Source organism: Mesoplodon mirus (genome assembly GCF_964341445.2).
Source record: "Mesoplodon mirus genome assembly, chromosome: X".
NCBI classification, from domain to species: domain Eukaryota; kingdom Metazoa; phylum Chordata; class Mammalia; order Artiodactyla; family Ziphiidae; genus Mesoplodon; species Mesoplodon mirus.
Window position 1 is genome coordinate 33844944 of NC_138981.1, and position 21121 is coordinate 33866064.

Here is a 21121-nt window from a genome sequence, read left to right on the forward strand (position 1 = left end):
AGCAACTCTTTGCCAATAAAATGGACAGCCTGGAAGAAATGGGAAAAGTCTTAGGAAGGTATAATCTTCCAAGACGGAACCAGGAAGAAATAGAAAATATGAAGAGATCAGTCACAAGGAATGAAATTAAAACTGTGATTGAAAATCTTCCAAGAAACAAAAGTCTAGGGCCAGATGGCTTCACAGGTGAATTCCATCAAACATTTAGAGAAGAGCTAACACCTATCCTTCTCAAAGTCATCCAAATAATTACAGAGGAAGGAACTCTCCCGAACTCATTCTATGAGACCACCATCACCCTGATACCAAAGCTAGACAAAGATACTACAAAAAAAGAAAATTACAGACCAATATCATTGATGAATATAGATGCAAAAATTCTCAACAAAATACTAGCAAACATAATCCAACAACAATTAAAAGAATCATACACCATGACCAAGTGGGATTTTTTTTTTTTTTTTTTTTTTTTTTTTTTTTTTTTTTTTTTGCTGTACGCGGGCCTCTCACTGCTGTGGCCTCTCCCGTTGCGGAGCACAGGCTCCGGACACACAGGCTCCGCGGCCATGGCTCGCGGGCCCAGCCGCTCCGCGGCATGTGGGATCTTCCGGGATCGGGGCACGAACCCGTGTCCCCTGCATCGGCAGGCGGACTCTCAACCACTGCGCCACCAGGGAAGCCCGACCAAGTGGGATTTATCCCAGGGATGTGACGAGTTTTCAATATATGTGATACACCATATTAACACATTGAAGAATAAAAACCATATGATCATCTCAATAGATGCAGAAAAAGCTTTTAACAAAACTCAGCACCCATTTATGATAACTCTCCAGAAAGTGGGTATAGAGGTAACCTACCTCAACATAATAAAGGCCATATATGACAATCTCACAGCAAACATCATTCTCAATGGTGAAAAACTGAAATAATTTCCTCTAAGATCAGGAAAAAGACAAGGACGTACACCTTTGCCACTATTATACAACATAGTTTTGGAAGTCCTAGCCATGGCAATCAGAGATGAAAAGGAACTAAAAGGAATACAAATTGGAAAAGAAGAAGTAAAACTGTCACTGTTTGTAGATGACATGATACTATACATAGAGAATCCTAAAGATGCCACCAGAAAACTACTAGAGGTAATCAATGAATTTGGTAAAGTTGCAGGGTACAAAATTAATGCACAGAAATCTCTTGCATTCCTATACACTAATGATGAAAAATCTGAAAGAGAAATTAGGAAACACTCCCATTTACCATTGCAACAAAAAGAATAAAATACCTAGGAATAAACCTACCTAGAAAGACAAAAGACCCGAATGCAGAAAAGTATAAGACACTGATGAAAGAAATCAAAGGTGACACAAACAGATGGAGAGATACACCATGTTCTTGGATTGGAAGAATCACTACTGTGAAAATGACTATACTACCCAAAGCAATCTACAGATTCAGTGCAATGCCTATCAAATTAATGGTGGCATTTTTCACAGAACTGGAACAGAAGATCTTAAAATTTGTATGGAGACACAAAAGACCCCAAATAGCCAAAGCAGTCTTGAAGGAAATAAATGGAGCAGGAGCAATCAGGCTCCCTGACTTCAAAGTATACTACAAAGCTACAGTAATCAAGACAGTGTGGTACTGGCACAAAAACAGAAATATAGATTAATGGAACAGGATAGAAAGCCCAGAGATAAACCCACGCACCTATGGTCAGGTAACCTATGACAAAGGAAGCAAGGATATACAGTGGAGAAAAGACAGTCTGTTCAGTAAGTGGTGCTGGGAAAACTGCACAGCTACATGTAAAAGAATGAAATTAGAACACTCCCTAACACCATACACAAAAATAAACTCAAAATGGACTAGAGACTTAAATGTAAGACTGAAAACACTATAGAACTCTTAGAGGAAAACATAGGAAGAACGCTCTTTGACATAAATCACAGAAAGATCTTTTTTGATCCACCTCCTAGAGTAATGGAAATAAAAACAAAAATAAACAAATGGGACCTAATGAAACTTAATAGCTTTTGCAAAGCAAAGGAAACTACAAACAATATGAAAAGACAACCCTCAGAATTGGAGAGAATATTTGCAAACGAATCAATGGACAAAGGATTAATCTCCAAAATATATAAACAGCTCATGCAGCTCAATATTAAAGAAGAATAACCCAATCAAAAAATGGGCAGAAGACCTAAATACACAATTCTCCATAGAAGACCTACATATGGCCAAGAGGCACATGAAAAGCTGCTCAACATCACTAATTATTAGAGAACTGCAAATCAAAACTACAATGAGGTATCACCTCACACCAGTTAGAATGGGCATCATTAGAAAATCTAACAACAAATGCTGGAGAAGGTGTGGAGAGAAGGGAACCATCTTGACCTGTTGGTGAGAATGTAAATTGATACAGCCACTCTGGAGAACAGTATGGAGGTTCCTTAAGAAACTAAAAATAGAATTACCATATGAACCAGCAATCCCCCTACTGGTCATATACCCAGAGAAAACCATAATTCAAAAAGACACATGCACTGCAAGGTTCATTGCAGCACTGTTTACAATAGCCAGGTCATGGAAGCCACCTAAATGCCCATTGACAGATGAATGGATAAAGAAGATGTGGTACATATATATAATAGAATATTACTCCACTGTAAAAAGGAACGAAATTGGGTCATTTTTTGAGACGTGGATGGATCTAGAGACTCTTATACAGAGTGAAGTAAGTCAGAAAGAGAAAAACAAATATCGTATATTAACGCATATATGTGGAACCTAGAAAAATGTTACAGATGAACCAGTTTGCAGGGCAGAAATAGAGACACAGATGTAGAGAACAAAAGTATGGACACCCAAGGGGTGAAACTGGTGGGGGTGTAGTGGTGGTGGGATGAATTGGGAGATTGGGATTGACATATACACACTAATATGTATAAAATAGATATCTAGTAAGAACCTTCTGTATAAAAAAAATAAAATTTAAAAAAATAAAAAAATAAAAAATAAAAGTGAGAACATTATGTATATGGAGTTGCGGATGCCCAAATTTTTAATACATTAGTATCTTAACATAAAGTATGTTGCTGCATAGAATATTTCCTGATCAATTTGAATAATATAGTTTTGGGGATTAATATATGAAACTATCTGCAAGGGCCCATTGGAAATAATAACCTATAAATATTCTAATTTTAAAGCCTGAATTGTGTGCATTTCAATTAAGTTTCAACTGATTTTATATTAAGAGAACTATATTTTACATCTATCTATATATATTTATCTTTCTATTTATATGATATGATGTGCTAGATATGGTAGTAGATGATGCTAAGCATAAAATGGAGTTCAGGGCCTCCCTGGTGGCGCAGTGGTTGAGAGTCCGCCTGCCGATGCAGGGGATACGGGTTCGTGCCCCGGTCTGGGAGGATCCCATATGCCGCGGAGCGGCTGGGCCCGTGAGCCATGGCCGCTGAGCCTGTGCGTCCGGAGCCTGTGCTCCGCAACGGGAGAGGCCACAACAGTGAGAGGCCCGCGTACAGCAAAAAAAAAAAAAAAAAAAAAAAAAAATGGAGTTCAAAATAGACCGGGGTATTTCATTTTCTCATATTATTAGAAGGAATGACTTACAGTGGTGGAGTCACAAAATCAGTTAGTAGAAAGTCGACCATGTCATTAATCCAATACACTATGTGCTAATAAGCAATACAAGGTTTACTTTATAAAAATAAAGTTAAAAAATGAAATAAAACGTCTTATATGCCTTTCAGCTAGTTATCAGAGAGATTCACCTTTCCCACCACTTCACCTATAGGGTTTTCAATGTAATCCTATTACTCATAACACTTCTCCAAGCCCTCTGAGATGTCAGTTGGTCAGACGACTGTGGGCAGTGATAACCAGGCAGCCTGTTGCCAGAGAAGAATAATGATACTCCTGCTCTAGGGGTTCCTGGTGTGGTGCCCTTGGAGCAGTATCACTGTGTAATTCCCTTCTGCGTTAGCCCTGGTCCTGGAGCAAAATGACTATGGGAGAGGAAAAGAGATAGGGATTATATAAATAACTTGTGTGATGTAGAAGTGTGGTAAGTAAATATGTATACTTACTTGACCTCTATTATGCCCTTTTTTAGTCTGTGCTTTTGGAAGGCGGTAAGGGACAGAAGATAAAGACATATCACTTGGGATTTTCAGACATGTCCATGGCAGCAAGCAGGGCCTCCAGCAGAGCTTCAGGTCCTCTGGCCCGTCCAATGCTCTGGGGCCTAGCCAGTCACTGTGAATCTCACACATGCGCGCGCGCGCACACACACACACACACACACACGGGGATGATGCCAGCCACTCCCTACTTTTATTAACTCCTCCAAGTCATAGTTCTTATACTGATATTTAACATTCTTTAATCAAATTATAAATAAAAAGCAATCACTCCCATGCATGCATTTTGGGGAAGGAAATATTTTCCTCTACCACGTTTGGCTCAAATAGTTGAGAGCCTGAGAATAAATTGACCATAGAGAGATTAACAGGAGAAAAGACAAGGTTCCTAAGGTTCATTCACATGTGCTCATGGGGGTTGCTCAGTAATGAGCAGTTTTGATGAACAATGAGAGATAAAGTTCCATATGCCAGTTTAACAAAACTCTGAGGTAGGGCTTCAGTGGGAAATGTAAAAGCTTCTGTTGGGCTCTTTGATGCTAATGCACAGCTTAATTAGCACTTCCCAGTGCTAAAAGTCAGTCTTTGCCCAATCAGGAAACTGCCTTGGGGTGGGGGGGTGGGGAGGGATATGGCAATAGCAGCTGCATTTTGGGGACTCTCCTTAAGTTTAGATGATGCTTCTTTAGTGGCTGATGATGATTTAGATATTTTCAGTTTAAAGTAATTTTCGTACCACTTTGGTGGACTATGAATCCCAATATTTCCCCCATCTGAAATTTCTCTGAAAGTCTCAAAACAAGTTGCTGGATGGATTGCTGTGGAGAGAAGACTTGGGTTGGAAGTTAGGAGGTAAGAGATCTGTAAAGGGCAAGATGAATAGAAATTAGAACAAGGAAATAGGAAGAAAAACAAAGATTAATGATTGAAATCGACTGTAAAACAAGTTTCTGAGTCCATATATTGCAGGAAAGAGTGGGGTATGAGAGGATGTTCACATCCCAGGTCTCAGTAAGTCCCTGGGACAGGCCAACAGGTGTGGATTCTTGGCTTCATGCAGGAAAGAATTCAAGAGCTAGCCATAGTAAAGTGAAAGCAGGTTTATTTAGAGAGATGCACATTCCATAGACAGAATGCGGTCCATCTCAGAAAGTGAGAACAGCCCTGGGATAAACACACTCCACAGACAGAGTATGGGCCAACTCAAAAGGCAAGAGGCCCCAAAATATGGGGTGGTTAGTTTTTATGAGCTGAGTGATTTCATCAGCTAATGAGTGGGGGGATTATTCCAACTATTAGGGAGAATGGGAGGAGATTTCCAGGAACTGGGTCAGCACCCACTTTTTGGCCTTTTATGGTTAGCCTCGGAACTGTCATGGCGCCTGTGGGTGTGTCATTTAGCATATGCTAATGTATTCCAATGAGCATATAATGAGGCTCAAGCTCTACTGGAAGTTGAATGTTCCTCCATCTTAGACCTGGTTATTTCTGACCAGTTTATGTTGTGTCCTCAAAAACTATGCCATTCTTTTAAAGATTGTGCCCTGCCTCCTTCCTGTCTCACATAGGGAAGCCAGTTGAGAAGATATCTAGATGTTGGGCTTGAAACATCTTTAAAGGGTGGAGTGAGGCATCAGTGTCACAGTCATGGTTATTTCCCAGAGCAGAGCATGGAAGGGGTGGATGATCTGGTGAACTTCTTAAGTGGCCCAAACTGTTGTGCTGGTAAGTCATTTGAAGTCTAGATTGTCTTGTAGCTGCCCTTTGCCTGAAGGCCTACAAAGTGAAGCTACATGACTTGATATAAACTTCAAATGACTCAGTAAGGATCTGGGAAGTTAGATTTCAGTTTTTAGTGACACCAAGTCCGGAGAGTGGGAGGAAAAATTAGAATCAATTAATTACTGACAAAATGTTGCTGAACACAAGTTCATGGGCTCTATGCACAGTGAGGCCAAACAAACAGAAATGTCGGAGTTTGGAGCAGAGAAAGGTTTATTGCAGGCCAAGAAAGGAGAACGGATGGTTCGTGCTCAAAAGACCTGAGCTACCAGATGGTTTTCAGGGAGAAGTTTTTATAGGCAAAATTTGGGGTGAGGGCTGCAGGGTGTGTGACTTTCTTCCGATTGGTTGGTGGTAAGGTAACAGGGTGGTGCTCCAGGAATCTCATGCTCAGCCTGAAGTTACCATCCTCCACCTGGGTGGGGTCCTTAGTTCCTGCAGAAGAACTCAAAGATATTGTTATGTGTATCCCTCGAGGAGGAACCAGGACCCTGCCCCATCTCTGCACTATTGTTTCTTCTCTGCTCCTCCTTTGTTTCTGTGTCCCCTCCCTTCCCTAATTAGCAACTGTTTGAATCTGCATAGGGAAGGTCTAGGAGGCTGAAGCCTTTTTCCTGCAAACCAAAAAAATGGGGACACAGAAAGGCTTTTGTACCTAGGAGGGCCCCACAGGGTCTTGCTTAGTTTCAAAACTGCACAAGACAGCAAGATTAAAATGAAAGATTGTGGTGATCATTTTGTAATGTATTGAAATATTGAATCACTATGTTGTACACCAGGAACTAACATAGTGTTATAGGTCAATTATACTTCAAAAACAAATAGACTCATAGAAAAAGAGATAAGGTTTGTGGTTACCAGAGGCAGGGTGGAGGAGGGGGAATTGGAAGAAGGTGATCAAAAGGTACAAACTTCCAGTTATAAGATAAATAATGCCAGGGATGTCATGTACAACATGATACATATAATTAACACTGCTGTATGTTATGTATGGAAATAGTTAAGGATAAATACTAAAAGTTCTTATCACAATGAAAAATTTTTTTTCCTTTATTATGCATCTATATGAGATCATGGATGTTCACTAAACTTATTGTGGGGAGGAAGGTGATCTCCATGTCTTACTCTTCCGCCATCTTCTCAAATCTCTCCTCAATAAACTTACTGTGATAATCATTTCATGATGTATCTACAACAAATCATTATGCTGTACACCTTAAAATTATACAGTGCTGTATGTCAATTATAACTCAATAAAATTAGAAGAAAAATAAGGATTATAATATATACAGTAATATTCATTAGATAGTGATTTCGTTGTTTTTTGTTTTGTTTTGTTTTTTTTTGCGGTATGCGGGCCTCTCACTGCTGTGGCCTCTCCCGTTGTAGAGCACAGGCTCCGGACACGCAGGCTAAGTGGCCATGGCTCACGGGCCCAGCCGCTCCGCGGCATGCGGGAGCTTCCCGGACCGGGCACGAACCGGTCTCCCCTGCATCGGCAGGCGGACTCTCAACCACTGTGCCACCAGGGGAGCCCAGTGATTTAGTTTTTTAATGTGTGTTCTTATTTGTCTTCGAGATGGCATGGAGTTATTGTTAAGGGCAGGCTTTAGGGTCAAATAGACAAACTTTGAACCCTGATTTTTATGATTCTTGGTTTTTGATATACATAATAACTTGAATGAATCTCAAGGGTGGTATGTTTAGTTGTAAAAAGCTAATCTTAAAAGGTTACATAGTATATGATTCCATTTATATGACCTTCTCAAAAAGACAAGAGTATAGAGATAGAGAATAGATTAATGGTTTCTAGGGATAGGTAGGCAGTTACTGGCTTGGATTGGACTGTAAAGAGTTAGCACGAGAGAATTCCTCTGTGGTAATAAACTAGTTAAGTTACTGAACTAAAAACTTGGGTCTGCTTGCCCTCATGCAGTAAAGCTAATCTGCTGACACCGGGTTGTGGTGAAGGAAAGTACAGTGTTTATTGTAAGGCATCATACAAGGAGTCCAGGACAGCTAATGCTCAAAAAGCCCAAACTCCCCAATGAGTTTTAGGGAGGCCTTTTTAAAGGCGAGGTGATGGAGGGAAGTCACTAGTACGCAATCACCTCATACACAATTCTCTGATTGGTTGATGGTAAGGTAACAGGGTGGTGTCACGGGTTTGGGGGCTAGGTCCTCATGGTCATCAAGTAGTTAACTTCTTCCATTTTGTGGGGGTTTTAGCATCTGTAAAACAACTCAGGAAATGTGCATCAGATACTATTATCTAGGTACTTCAGAGAGGAACTAAAGCAGAGGACATGGAGGGGCGGGAAGGTCCCATAGGGTCCTTCTCTGTTACAGTTCTATATCTCCGTTGTGGTTGTCATTAAACAGATCCATATGTGAGTTCAAATTGACTAGAAACACACGTATACACTCACAAACAAATGCATGTAAAAAATGATGAAAATGGGATGAAGTCTGTAGTCCAGTTAATGGTATTTTACCAATGTAAATTTCCTTGTTTTGGTCTTGTACTACAGTTATACAACATGTCACCATTGGGGACAACATTAGGGTAAGAGTTCACAGGACTCTACTATTTTTGCAACTTCCTATGAGTCTATACTTACTCTAAACTGAAGCTTAAAAGATGTGAGAATTATAAAACAATTGAAAATTTGAACACTAAATGTGTATTTTATGTGTTAATATTAAGTAATTATTGTTAATTTTTAGATGTGATATTGGTTATGGTTGTGATATTTGACTTTTAGAGATTAGGAAATATTTGCAGGTGATAGGATGTCTGGGATGTTCTTCAAAATAATATGGAAGGTAGGGAAGGGAGTGGGTATCTGAAGCAGGATTGGCCATGAGTTCATAAGTATTCATACTGGATGATTAGTGTTTGGAGATTAATTATTTCTGCACATATTTGGTTTTCCATAAAAAAATAGAATCAACAAAATAGTAATTCCTTAAGCATGTTTCAGTCTCAATTTTCCCCACATAAGCTTTTTTCAAATTGTTCAACTTCAGACTAACTGCAAACATCATGTTCTCAATCAATACCATATAGCAACTTATTGTCTCCCAGGAAACTTTCAGTTCTGCTGCCGGTGATTTAATTGTCATATCAATACAGGGAAGCCAGGAACATATTAATAAATCCTCATAAGTAGTTAATTTTAGAAATGTCCATTGTGTGTTAGATAAAATAAACATCATTTTAGTTTGCAAATCTATCTTTAAGAGATTATTTAAGCTCCTTAGAAGGAAAGTATATCCTCTTTTCTTAACCAGCAAGTACAACATGATCACTTTAAATCAAGTATCAGTGCAGGCAAAGGGCTATTTGCAACAAGGCTCCAGAAGTTTTATATTTTTATTACCTGATTTATAAGAACTCTTAGAAAGATGAAAAACAGCAATAGTTTTCTCAAGCTATATTCAGTATTTTTCTTTTCTCTGTTCATGAAAAAAGGAACAACATATTTTTCTGCCCATGACACTGCCTAATTAGTGTCTAACAATTTGTTAATCACTTTGGCACCAAGAGTTATATCTTTTTTTTTTTTTTTTTTTTTTTTTTTTTTTTTTTGCGGTACACAGGCCTCTCACTGTTGTGGCCTCTCCCATTGTGGAGCACAGGCTCTGGACGCATAGGCTCAGAGGCCATGGCTCACGGGCCCAGCCGCTCCACAGCATGTGGGATCTTCCCGGACCGGGGCACGAACCCGTGTCCCCTGCATCGGCAGACGGACTCTCAACCACTGCGCCACCAGGGAAGCCCAAGAGTTATATCTTGAAACATGTCTTTTGTGCCTATGCTACTGAAAGTAGACACAGGCAATAGGCATCTTTTCAGAATTAATTTGAAAGTTATCTTTAACCTAAAAGTTCTTAATAGAATATATGTGGGAAATTTTATACAGAAATTTTGCCCACTTGTGGAATCTGCAAAAATGTATTTTCCTTTGCTATTAATGAAATGATAGTTTTTAGACTTTTATATTAATGGCTCATTTTATACTTATTATTTCAATTCAAAAAAATTTAATCTTGTATTTAATTTTCCTCAACATTTCAGACTCAGTTTTTTGCTTACGATACCCTATGCCTTAAAAAAAGATTCCAAAATCTATATCTTAAATCACCTATACTTAATAAAGTCCTTGAAAACATATGTTATAGAAAGATAATATTTTAATATTAAACCTTTCCCCCCTACTTTGTTTAATGCTTTTAGTGACATCAAACATCCTTGACTATTGCCTTTATAGAAGTCCCCTGTATTACTAATGTACTAATGTTGCTTTGTATTTTCTATTGTACATTCAAGGTTTAAAACCCACATTGATGAGAGTTCCTTCAGTGTCAAATGGCAGAAGTTCTCCAACCTGAGGCTTTACCAAAACTCCAGATCGCTACCAGGTAGGAAGTTTGTGGTGAATTGCTCAGCAAATCTAGAAAAAAGTGTAAATATTGACCTGTTAGATTTGATCATTACCCCATTCTCTTTGTGAGACCTTGATGACTGGAGACTGTATCCTGCTGCAGTAGCACTTAGCTGCTGTGAGCCTGATACTTATTACTGACGCCGAAAATTCAGCCTCTGTGCATCAGTGCCAAGTTGAATATCGGATACAGAGTTTTGGGTGAAGTAGAAAAGAATAGCTGTATTGCTTTGCCAGGCAAAGGGGACCCCAGCAGGCTTGTGCCCTCAAAACTGTGTGTCACAACCCAGGGGGATTTGGTGAGGAGTTTTATAGCAGTGGTTCAAGGACGGGGTTACTGATAAAGATCAGGGTGTGTGCAGGGCCTGCATTCCTTTAATCTGGCCTCAGGTGGTCTCCTGATGAGCTTCTGTGGTTCTCGAGGTTATCCAACTGTGACCTTCTCTCTAGAATGAACAATGCTTCATCAAGGAGTTAACATCTTCCATTTGTTGGGGGTTATAGTTCTGCAGAAGAGCTCAAAGTTACTGTTATTGTATCCCTTGAGGTGGAACCAGGATCCTGCCCCAAGGCTGCACTATAGTTTCTTGACTGTTCCTCCCTTGTCTCTGCATCCCCGCCTTTCCCTGATTAGCAACTGTTCAAACATGCCCTTTGGAACTCAGGGAAGGTCATGGAGGCTGGAGTCTATTCCCTACACACAAGAAATAGGGGACAAAGAAAGGCTTCTGTGCCCAGGAGCCTCACAGGGTCCTGCTTGGTTTCATTACTTTATGGGATACTTACAGAATAACAGTCAAGAGGCATTTTTTAAATTACTGAAAGGTGTTATTCTTCCCAGAGTAACAAAATGGAATCCTAAAGATTTTTTCACGTACTTATAGCGTACAGAGAAAAAATGTCCCTGTAAAAGTGGGAAGAACTCAATGTCCTATATGAAAATTCAGTCATTTGTGAATTCATATATAAAATGACTGACCACAACAGCTATTGTAGTGTTGCCAAACACAAGTTCCTGTGCCCGATGCACCGTGAGGCCAAACAAACGGAAGCATTCAAATTTGGAGCAGAGAAAGATTTATGGCAGGGCTGAGCAAGGAGAATAGGTGGCTCGTGCTCCAAAATCCTGATCTCCAGGATGGTTTTGAGGGAGAAGTTTTTTTAGTCACAATCTGGGGAGAGGACTGCAGGGTGTGTGACTTTCTTCTGATTTGTGGGTGGTGAGGTAACAGGGTGGTGCTCTAGGACTCTTGTGCTCAGCCTGAAGTTACCATCTTCCACCTGGGTGGGGGCCTTAGTTCCTGTAGAAGAACTCAAAGATATATCTGTCATATATATTCCTTGAGGAGGAACCAGGATCCTGCTTTAATGGATGCACTATTGTTTCTTGACTGCTCCTCCTTTGTTTCTGCATTCCCCCCTTCCCTGATTAGCAACTGTTTGAATCTGCCCTTCGGAATTCAGGGAAGGTCAAGGAGACTGGATGAAGCCTGTTTCCTACAAATAAGAAATGGGACCGTGGAAAGGATTGGTACCCAGGAAGGCCCCGCAGGGTCCTGCTCAGTTTCAATAAGGGTTTTGTTTTTGCTACTATTCCATTGTGATATTTACTCACTTCCCTTTAGCTTTCTATTTGCTAACTGAGATGGAAGCACTTTACAGGCTACTTGAGAATTCTTGGGCCTGAAGATGGGTTAAAATGATCTGAAGTGAAGTGAGTGACATTTAAGACTCAAGTGACCATCTTCATGCCAAGGTTAATTACATTTGGGATGAAGACTGTGAAAGAAGTTGAGGAACTTCTTTGTCAAATAAAGCAGGGGAGGAGCATACTGTGTGGGAGGTTGTACACAAAGGAACTTAAAATTCAAAGTAATGGGAGATGTAGGTAGAAGGTAAAGTGCAGCCTTCAAGAATGGGTACCACAGTGAAACATAGAAAAAGAGACAGGGGACATTTATGTTGGGACTCTCTGATCCATTGAGCAAATGTGTGTTGAGTATTATGGCCGAGGTTTTGATAGTGGACTGTGGATATGGATGGCCTGGATTGGAACCCTAGTTCTATCCAGAGGCATGACTTCAGGTCATTTACTTAATGTGTACCTCAGTTTTCTCATCTGTTAAATGAACTTAACAGCCCATGTAAAGCCATCACATTAGTGCTTGACGTGAAAAGTATCGAGAGTTAACCAATATTACTATGGTCATTATTGTTATTATTGTTTTAACATTTCATTACCAGTGCTAGGCAATGATGCATGATCTAATAAATGAGAGATGAATAAGACAGAGTGTCCATTCTCAAGAAGCTCAATCTAGTGCAGTATTTTAAATCATTGATTTAAAAACAAATGACCAAAAATTTCTTACATACATTTCTAAAATGTAAAAGATAAATGTAAGGTATGTAAAGTATAAGTGAATTGTTGCCATTAAAGTTGTAATAGGGATCCAATCAGGAGATGTTGTTGTAATGTTTATTTGTTTCCTAGTTATCTAGTCATTAAGAATAGAGTTTGTAGCTTGGGGTAACCCAGTGCTTCCTAGTATTTTGCTGAGATGTTTTCATGATCAGGGTGTAAGAAGTTTCCTGTCTCTGAACTAATTTCATTATGTGTGATTTCCAATCTTTTACAGTCTAACAGAAAAATATGCAAAATATCCAAGAAACTTAAACAAATAAAATCTTAACTACAAAAAGTTAGGAACTGAAAAGTCCCATAGATCTAGTACATAAGTATTAGTGACATAAGAATTACTGATATCAGAACTATATTCAGATACCCATGGGCTCTATAGTGCATCTCTATAATAGGTTCATGAATAATAAGGCTTCTTTATTAACAGTTTTAAAAATTAACATGTTAACGTGCAGGAGGAAAAGTAATTTTCCCTCTACCCTTCTAGCTTATCGGCTGAGACACCCTGTAATAAAAGATTAAAAAGAGAAAAAACAGAAGTTTAATAACATGTATACCTCCTGTATACATGGGAGAGCCCTAGGAAAACTGGGTAACTCTGAAATGGCCCAGGCCACCACCTTAAATACCATCTTTAGCTAAAGACAAAGAAGATGGTGGCAGGAGGTGGGGAGTGGGAGGTGGGGAGCCAGTTTGGGGAGGTAACCAGGAAAAGCACAGTAAACAAGGGTAAGAGTCACCCTTTCCTTCCTGGTACAGAGGGGGAGACACCCTTACAAATGGACATTTCCCTTATAAATGTAAATGTCTCTTACAAAATAGGAACTTGTAATCAGTTTTCAGATCTTATCCTGTATCTACTATTTTTTTTTAAAAAGTAATCAAATTACCTAAAGTAATCCTCATGCCAAAAAGGCATATTTTGGAGTGATATATTTTCTTCCCCTTCATTAATAAGGAAGCTTTGTGTTATTTATAGCAGAAACTTAAAATTCGGTATAATTCTAAAAAGCAACTGTTTTTAGAAAACTATGACCCATTCTTCTGTATTTCTTAAAGTTGAGGCACAGAAACCAAGTCCGGGATCTTCAGGAAAAAAATATTTATGGTGTTAAAAAACAAAATTCAACTGAGTAAATCTGAAGATCTAATTTGCTTTATTCAACAATATGTGAATCAGGAAGCATTACATCTAGCAAGTAGATAGGTGCTCCAAGGAGCTGTACAAAATCAAGAGTTTTAAAGGCAGAAAGGGAATGGGGCAAGAAAGTAAAAACAAAAGAAAGGACTATTTCAGGCAAGGTCGCCTTCCTTTGGGGGAAGGGTGGGAGTCTGTCATGCAGATTACCTCACTAGTGTTGATTAGGAAATTCCAGACTAACTGGTTTAAAATTTCACTTGTGTAAAGACTAAAACTGCAATTATGTTAGGTATTAAGTTGTGGTTTGCTGACATGGGGCTTAGCACAAGTGACTCCATTTGGCCCCTGTGGTTTGTTTTTTTAAACAATGGACATCAGTGAGCTATGCAGTTTGTTCTTCTTTAATACATTCTGCTATTTTGTTTTTTAAACAAAATCCAAGCAGAACATTAAGGCTATGCCTGGAACTGAGAAAAAAACATCATTGATGAATGGCTCTATGCATGGATAATAAAAGTAATAGCCATCATTTATTAAACTTCTGTCACATCAGATTTCAATCATATCTCTTAAATGAACTTGGAAGAAAGCTTTAACCAGAAATGGGGACGATTTAGACTGGCTTTCAGGAGGGAGAAGGGCAGACAGAAGCCTGGGGTCTAGAACTGTATTTCCTAGGGGAATAGAAGAAACTACAAGTATACTTTCTTGATAATGAGTGAGATGGGCTGATGGATTGGGAGATTTAGTCCCAGGCCAGATGTGGTTGTCTGCCCTTGACACACAATAGCACCTGCTGGTTGTGAATGCAGTCATCACCACTTGGGGAGAAGTCATTACCTAACAGTGGTAGCACAGTGTTCCATTACTCTCTCCATTATGGAACTGAGGTTCAGCTGCTTACTGCTGGAAAGCCAATACTCAAGAGACAAGTGTTGCTTGGAAAAGAATGTTTGCTTTGTTTAGGAGGTCAGCAACCAGGGAGAAGGTGGACTCATGTCCAAAACCCAACTCTGAAGATTCTGCTTGACCGTGGAAGTTTTTAAAAGGGAGAAAGGGGAAGTTAATTGCAGTTAATCATTTGAGGAGGGGGTCAGAATCTTTGTTATCTTACAGTGTGTGCAGACTTTCTTCTGATTGGTTAGTGGTGAGGTAACAGGGCAGTGCTCTAGGGATCTTGTGCTCAGCCTGAAGTTACCTTCCTCCACCTGGGTAGGGGCCTTAGTTGCTGCAGAAGAGCTCAAAGATACTGTTATGTATATTCCTTGAGGAGGAACCAGGATCCTGCTTTAATTATTGCACTATTGTTTCTTGACTGCTGTTCCCTTGTTTCTGCTTTCCCTCCCTTCCTTGATTAGCAACTGTTTGAATCTGCCCTTTGGAACTCAGGGAAGGTCAAGGAGGCTGAATGAAGCCTATTTCCTACAAACAAGAAACAGGGGACATGGAAAGGATTTGTACGTGGGAGGGCCCCACAGGGTCATGCTTGGTTTCATCTCCTCTGTGGTTATGCATGTATGCAAGCTTCTCCGGGCTCCACTGGAATCCTTGGCCCCTGTCAAATGAGAAAGTCTGAGCAGGGGTGGCATTGGCCTTGAGGAAGGCAGAAATATGAACAGACAGAGGACTCTTCAGGAAGCTCACAGGGCCTCAGAGCCATGTCCATCCCCCAAAGGCAGCTTGGGAAGGGGAAGAGGATGGCAAATATGGGAGACCTCAAAAATCCCTTCCCTTTTAGAGCTAGAGAGAAGAAACAGAAGGAGCCCAGACTCACGAAAATAGATGTGTTATAAATATATATCCAGCCTATAATCTTAAATTCAGGTTTTACACAGATCCCTGTCACACAGACAGCTACCAGCATATTAGTTATTATTATAGTTTTGCTATTATGATGTTCAGACCTAATTGCTTAATGATAGAATTATCTAGATTTCCTTTGTGAGACAAATCTTTTTAAATACCTGCTTTTAAACTGACTTCCCAATTTATACACGTTTGTTCCCTAGTACTGACAGATATGGTTTGTGTAGTCTCAGGGATTCATGAGCAGCACTGACATTGTACTAGCAGAGTGATTTGAATAGAAACAAACATTTGAATTATACAGACTGAGAGAAAAGTAACAAGTCACTGAGCCTGTCCTATCCTTGAGCAACCCTAGCAAAATAATGTTCTGTCTTAGTCGTCCCATATGCAATAATAAATCAGGGTTTTATTTTGAAAGTACGTCAAAAATTAAAGATGTCAGCTATTGCCGATGACGGGAGAGGATAAAAATCGAAGCAATTAGTCAAATTTGACTTTTAGAAGAAATACAGAAATGCTGGTTGCATTAGATAATGCAGTGTTGAAGCAGTAGCTTCAACTTGTTATGTATGATGTGAATGGGCCTCCTGCAGTTATAGTGAGGAAACAAAAAATTAGGGGGTTTTCTGAAATGACTTTGATGGATGCTCTGGTCTATGCAAAATATGCTCATCCAATTGAAAAAAAACAAAGCATTAAAGAAAATTGGAGAGTCATTTTAATTGAAGTTCGGGAAATGTATAACTTTTCAAGAGAAGTACAATTCCAGAGACACTTAGCAGGTATTCCTCTATCATCATTACTTCCACTTCATTACAATCAGCTAAGTTCATCTTTAACCTCACTAGAGTTATAATATGCTATAAGATTGGGTATGAAAGTGGGAAAATTCGTTTCAATCAATTTACAGAAATTGTATCTTATATTTATAGAATCATTGAGAGTTTTCAGAGATTGATTTTTTTGTTGTTTTGCTTACATGTTACCATAATTTATGGGGGAAATGATATGCTGGAGTTATGGTCACAATATTGGAAATGCAAGAACTTAAGACATCCCCATCTAGAATATTAAGGGCATGTACTACCTCTAGTTATTTCATTTATTGCCAAATATACTGAGTCCCTACATTTGTTACATATCCCTAATGGGGGATAGTAACAAATAGAAGTGTAACAAATAGTTCCTGTATTCAAGTAGCTTGGATTCTACTTGGGAAAATGAGCCATGTAGACAAATACCTGTAAAAAAAGAACCAATTAAAATTTGAAAAGATACCATATATCAACAACTAAATAAATGCTATAGAAAATAAGGATTTTAGGAACTCACAGGAGAAAGAAATCTATGAGGTGGACTGGTCAAAGAAATAGTAGAAATTTATACTTTAAAAGAATCACTCTGGCTATTCCAAGAATAGACTAGGTAGAAAAAGAACAGTGAAGAAACTTTGCAGTAATACAGGCTGAAGATGTTGGTTATTAGATCAAGATGGCAGTAGTAGTAGTGGTGAAAAGTAGCTGGGTTTCGTTTCTATTTTGTAGCTTATGTCGACAAATTTGCTAATGGATCAGATGGGGAGTATCAAAGTGTGCTCAAAGTTTCTTAGAATGCAATAATAAAATTGCCATTTACTGAGATGGGAGGACTTTTTAAAAAAATCACTTTGGGGAAAAATTCAAGAATCTGTTTTGGGGCATGTTATTGATAAAGATGAATATTAGCATACAAATAGTGATGTTGAATAGGTAATTGGTTATATGAGCCTGAAGTTCAGGGAAGAGGCCTAGACTGCAAGCAGGATTTTTGGTTTCTCCAGAGTACAGATGGTAAAGTCATTAGACTGGTGAAATCACCTAGAGAGCGAATGTGGATAAAACAAAAGTCTGAAGTTAAGCCGTGGGTCATTACAATGTTACAAAATTAGGGAAACAAGAAAGGATAACTGATGGAATTTGAGAAAGAGTGGCAGTAACAGAGGAGGAAATCCAAGAAAGTGTGATGCTTTGAGGGTGATATGAGCACAGTGGTTCAAGAAAGAAGGAGTGGTGAACGTGGTACCAGATGATGGACACAAGTTAAGTGAGATGAGGAGTAAGAATTGATCTTTTATTGAAAGCGTGGAGAGAGTACAACAGCCCAAGAGGCAATGGTACTTGGATGCCTCATCTCAGGGGATGTTGAAGTCATGGAGAACCATGCCAGGGATGGTTCAGGGGAGTGACATTGAACTAGGTGCTAAGAGGGAGTTATTACAGTGTCTTTAAAATGACAGTATCAAGAAAGAGTAGAGGTGGGAGACAATGTAGAGTGAAGTTACCTGCCCAACACCAGGCCCAGTGATCTTGGAGTCATGGGGATGGGAAGTTTAATACTCCTCCTCCGAGGCTTTAAATGTCTGTAATACCCAACCAAACACTCCCCCGTGAATCTTTAAGTACCCTCTAAGAGGGATATTATGACCCCTGATTGAAAACCACGGGATCTAGTTCCAAAGCTCATTTGCTCGCTTTTTGTTGGCGCTGCCTCAGCTCTGTGACCTTTTCAAACTTGTAAAGTTCTGTGCACATTCTACACCAAGATTATTTTTACATAGCAGCAACAGTCTGTTTTAATTGGGGTTGGCATGGTTTCCAGGAGATTCTCCTTTTTTCACCTGGTGTTTTGCAAGACTTCTGTTTTATTGATTTACATTTTTAGCCATGGACTCCTTTGTTCAAACAAGTTATATAGAAGACTAATGAATAAAACAAATGAAATAGAGCTTTTATTTTTAAATACTAATGGTTTGTGTGTGTTTTGGTGGGGGGGGTTGGTTGGGGGAGAGAATAGGGTAGCAGTTTTTTAAAATAACAACCTTAATACAAAATATTACACTCCGAAAGAAGAACTGCAGACCCAGTATGTGATGACAGATATTTATAGAAATTATCCCTTCCTCTGTGTGATATCCCTTAAATTATACTGCTCAGCAGGATACCTATTCTGCCAACATCTGCCAAAGCTAATGCTGGAGATACCTCTAATGGAACAGGGATGCTAAATAGCTTTCTCTGTGATTTTGGTATTGAAAAGATAGCTGGCAGATCTCCTGTGTTCTTTAGTCTACTACAGATCAGAATGGTCTGAATCTGAAATTCACAGAACACTAAGCTAGAGTAGGGATGTGAATAGGGGTGTTTCTATTGAAATGGAGCTGGAGGGAGGTGACAAAGACAATCCTTGACCAAACTTTAGACAGGTTCCTCTGTGCCCTCTTCTCAGCTAGGACTTTACCTTGGGCTTCCACATCCATCCTTGCTGAGTCCAATCCTAGAAAGAATCCTGCTAAGTTGGTTTAGAGAGAATCTTCCACCCTTGCTATCTCATCACCTTGGCCTGCCTTCAGTAAGAATCCTGTTAAGTCAATTTAGCAAAAATCCCCCTACCCTTGATGTCTCCTCTTAGTTAATTCTTCATCCACTGACCCTGTCACCTTGCTCTTTGTCTATAAATTCCCACTTGTATTTGTAATTGACTTCATTTCTATACCGAATTATCTTTTTCCCTATTGCAATAGTTTCTGAATAAAATTGGTCTTTACCACTTTAACTAGTATCTAGCTCTGGTTCTCTTTAACAATTTCTTGGTGTTGTGACTCGGATCTGGATTGGAACCACCATCAGATCCTCAGACATGACAACCAGACCTCTCAGCATGCACCAAGGCCTTTTGTCTCCAGTCTGCTTGCTTATTTTGGTATCCAGTGGTGAATCTGATTCCAAATCCCAGTGCTCCAGATAAATATCCATCCAAGCATGGTGAGAACAGATTGATTTTAAGAATCAAATATACTCTAGAAGTTGCATTAGAGTCTCAGGCAAATAAAAGCTAGTCCTAGGCCTCTCTGTCCATAAGCATAAAGATATCATCAGTCAAGAACATGGAATATTCTTAAATTATTAAAAACCACCCCCCCTTCTCAAACTCTATGCTTGACCACTACACTCTAATACTATCCACTTTCTTTCTCCCTGGCAAAGTTTACTAGACACTCATTTGAGCTGCAGTGGCCCCTCTGGGGTTTCTGGGATATCTCCAAATTAATCCACCTGAAAGGAGCCCTAGAGTAAAAGATACAAAAATCTTGGACACAAAGTGGTCTGCTTATTTCTCTTGGTATGAAGAAACTGAAAAATCGCTAAATAATTCAAGCTTCCCTCAAACTATTGAAATTTCTACAGAAAAAGTTTTTCTGACCCAGTAAGCTGTCTAGACTCCCTTCCCCTTGGCACCCAAATATTTCCCTCCTAGTTCTCCTCTGAATCCTTCTTTTCCCCAAAATATCCTCCATCATTCACACCCCAGCCCTTCAACTCCCTGTAACCATGAAGTTCGTAAGGCCCCCATCTTTTGCACATGAAGCCTAGGGACCTTGGTTTTGCTTTGAATTACATGCCATTACCAAGGGCTTCTCTGACTTCCGAAAGGAAAGGGAAAGATTTACTGAACCATTTAGAATTGTTCTAGGAACATGTTCTCCTGGATTCCCCAATTTATATCAACTTATACACCTATTGGTTGGACCTGGAGATGCCTCCCTTTGGTTTAAAAAGCCAAAAGGCCCACCTTTAAAGACCTTCAGAGGTCTCAGACTACTCGATTCCCATTGGAAACTGAGGGAAGTAAAAGAAAAATTACTAGGGGGCATTCCACAACAAAGAGATAAAACTATGGCTATCACCATTGATTGAAGAGAACATGGAAAGGCATTCAGAGCTAGAAATGACTTCCCAAACAGCCTCTGACCACAAACTTCATAACTGGTGTCAGACCAGAGCTCCATGACACATTATAGGAAAATATTAACTGGCAAAATGCAAACACATCTGAGGTCCAGACATTAGCCCAGCATTACGAAAACAGTGTTTCTGAAAACAGAGAATAAATACACAATGCAACCTTATGGCCTTGCAATTAAAACAGTCAGAAAAACCTGAAAAATTTAATCTATGGCAAGCTGCAAAATCACAGTTTCTCACTGATCAAGACACTTTCCAAAATTTTAAGGAAAAAAGACACTGGGTCTGGGATTGTCTAGATATCAAGAGGAGGGGGAAGCTGGAGTCTTTTTCTCATCAGAGCATGATTGACTCTCCTCGGAGGAAGTAAGTGCCCACTGTCCTCAACTATCATTAAACTTGCAAGAGAAAAATAACCCTGCAAGTTGAAGGGCACCCCGCCAAGTTTCTCATTGATATAGGAGCAGCGTGTTCCACTTTTAATATCACTTCATTTCCTGCCCCCCTTCCTCAGAGTCCAAAACTTTAACAGTGATGGGTTTGATAATTTACCTCATGAT

The 21121-nt window shown here is 39.4% G+C and overlaps 1 long non-coding RNA gene across 1 annotated transcript in view; it reads left to right on the forward strand.

The window, feature by feature from the left end:
* The window catches only part of LOC309796436, a 144379-nt gene that overhangs the window by 29403 nt on the left and 93855 nt on the right, over positions 1-21121 (forward strand). Inside the window, exon 2 of the long non-coding RNA XR_014292457.1 lies at positions 10294-10385. This is a non-coding gene — a long non-coding RNA (uncharacterized lncRNA). The remainder of the gene's footprint in view (positions 1-10293; positions 10386-21121) is intronic.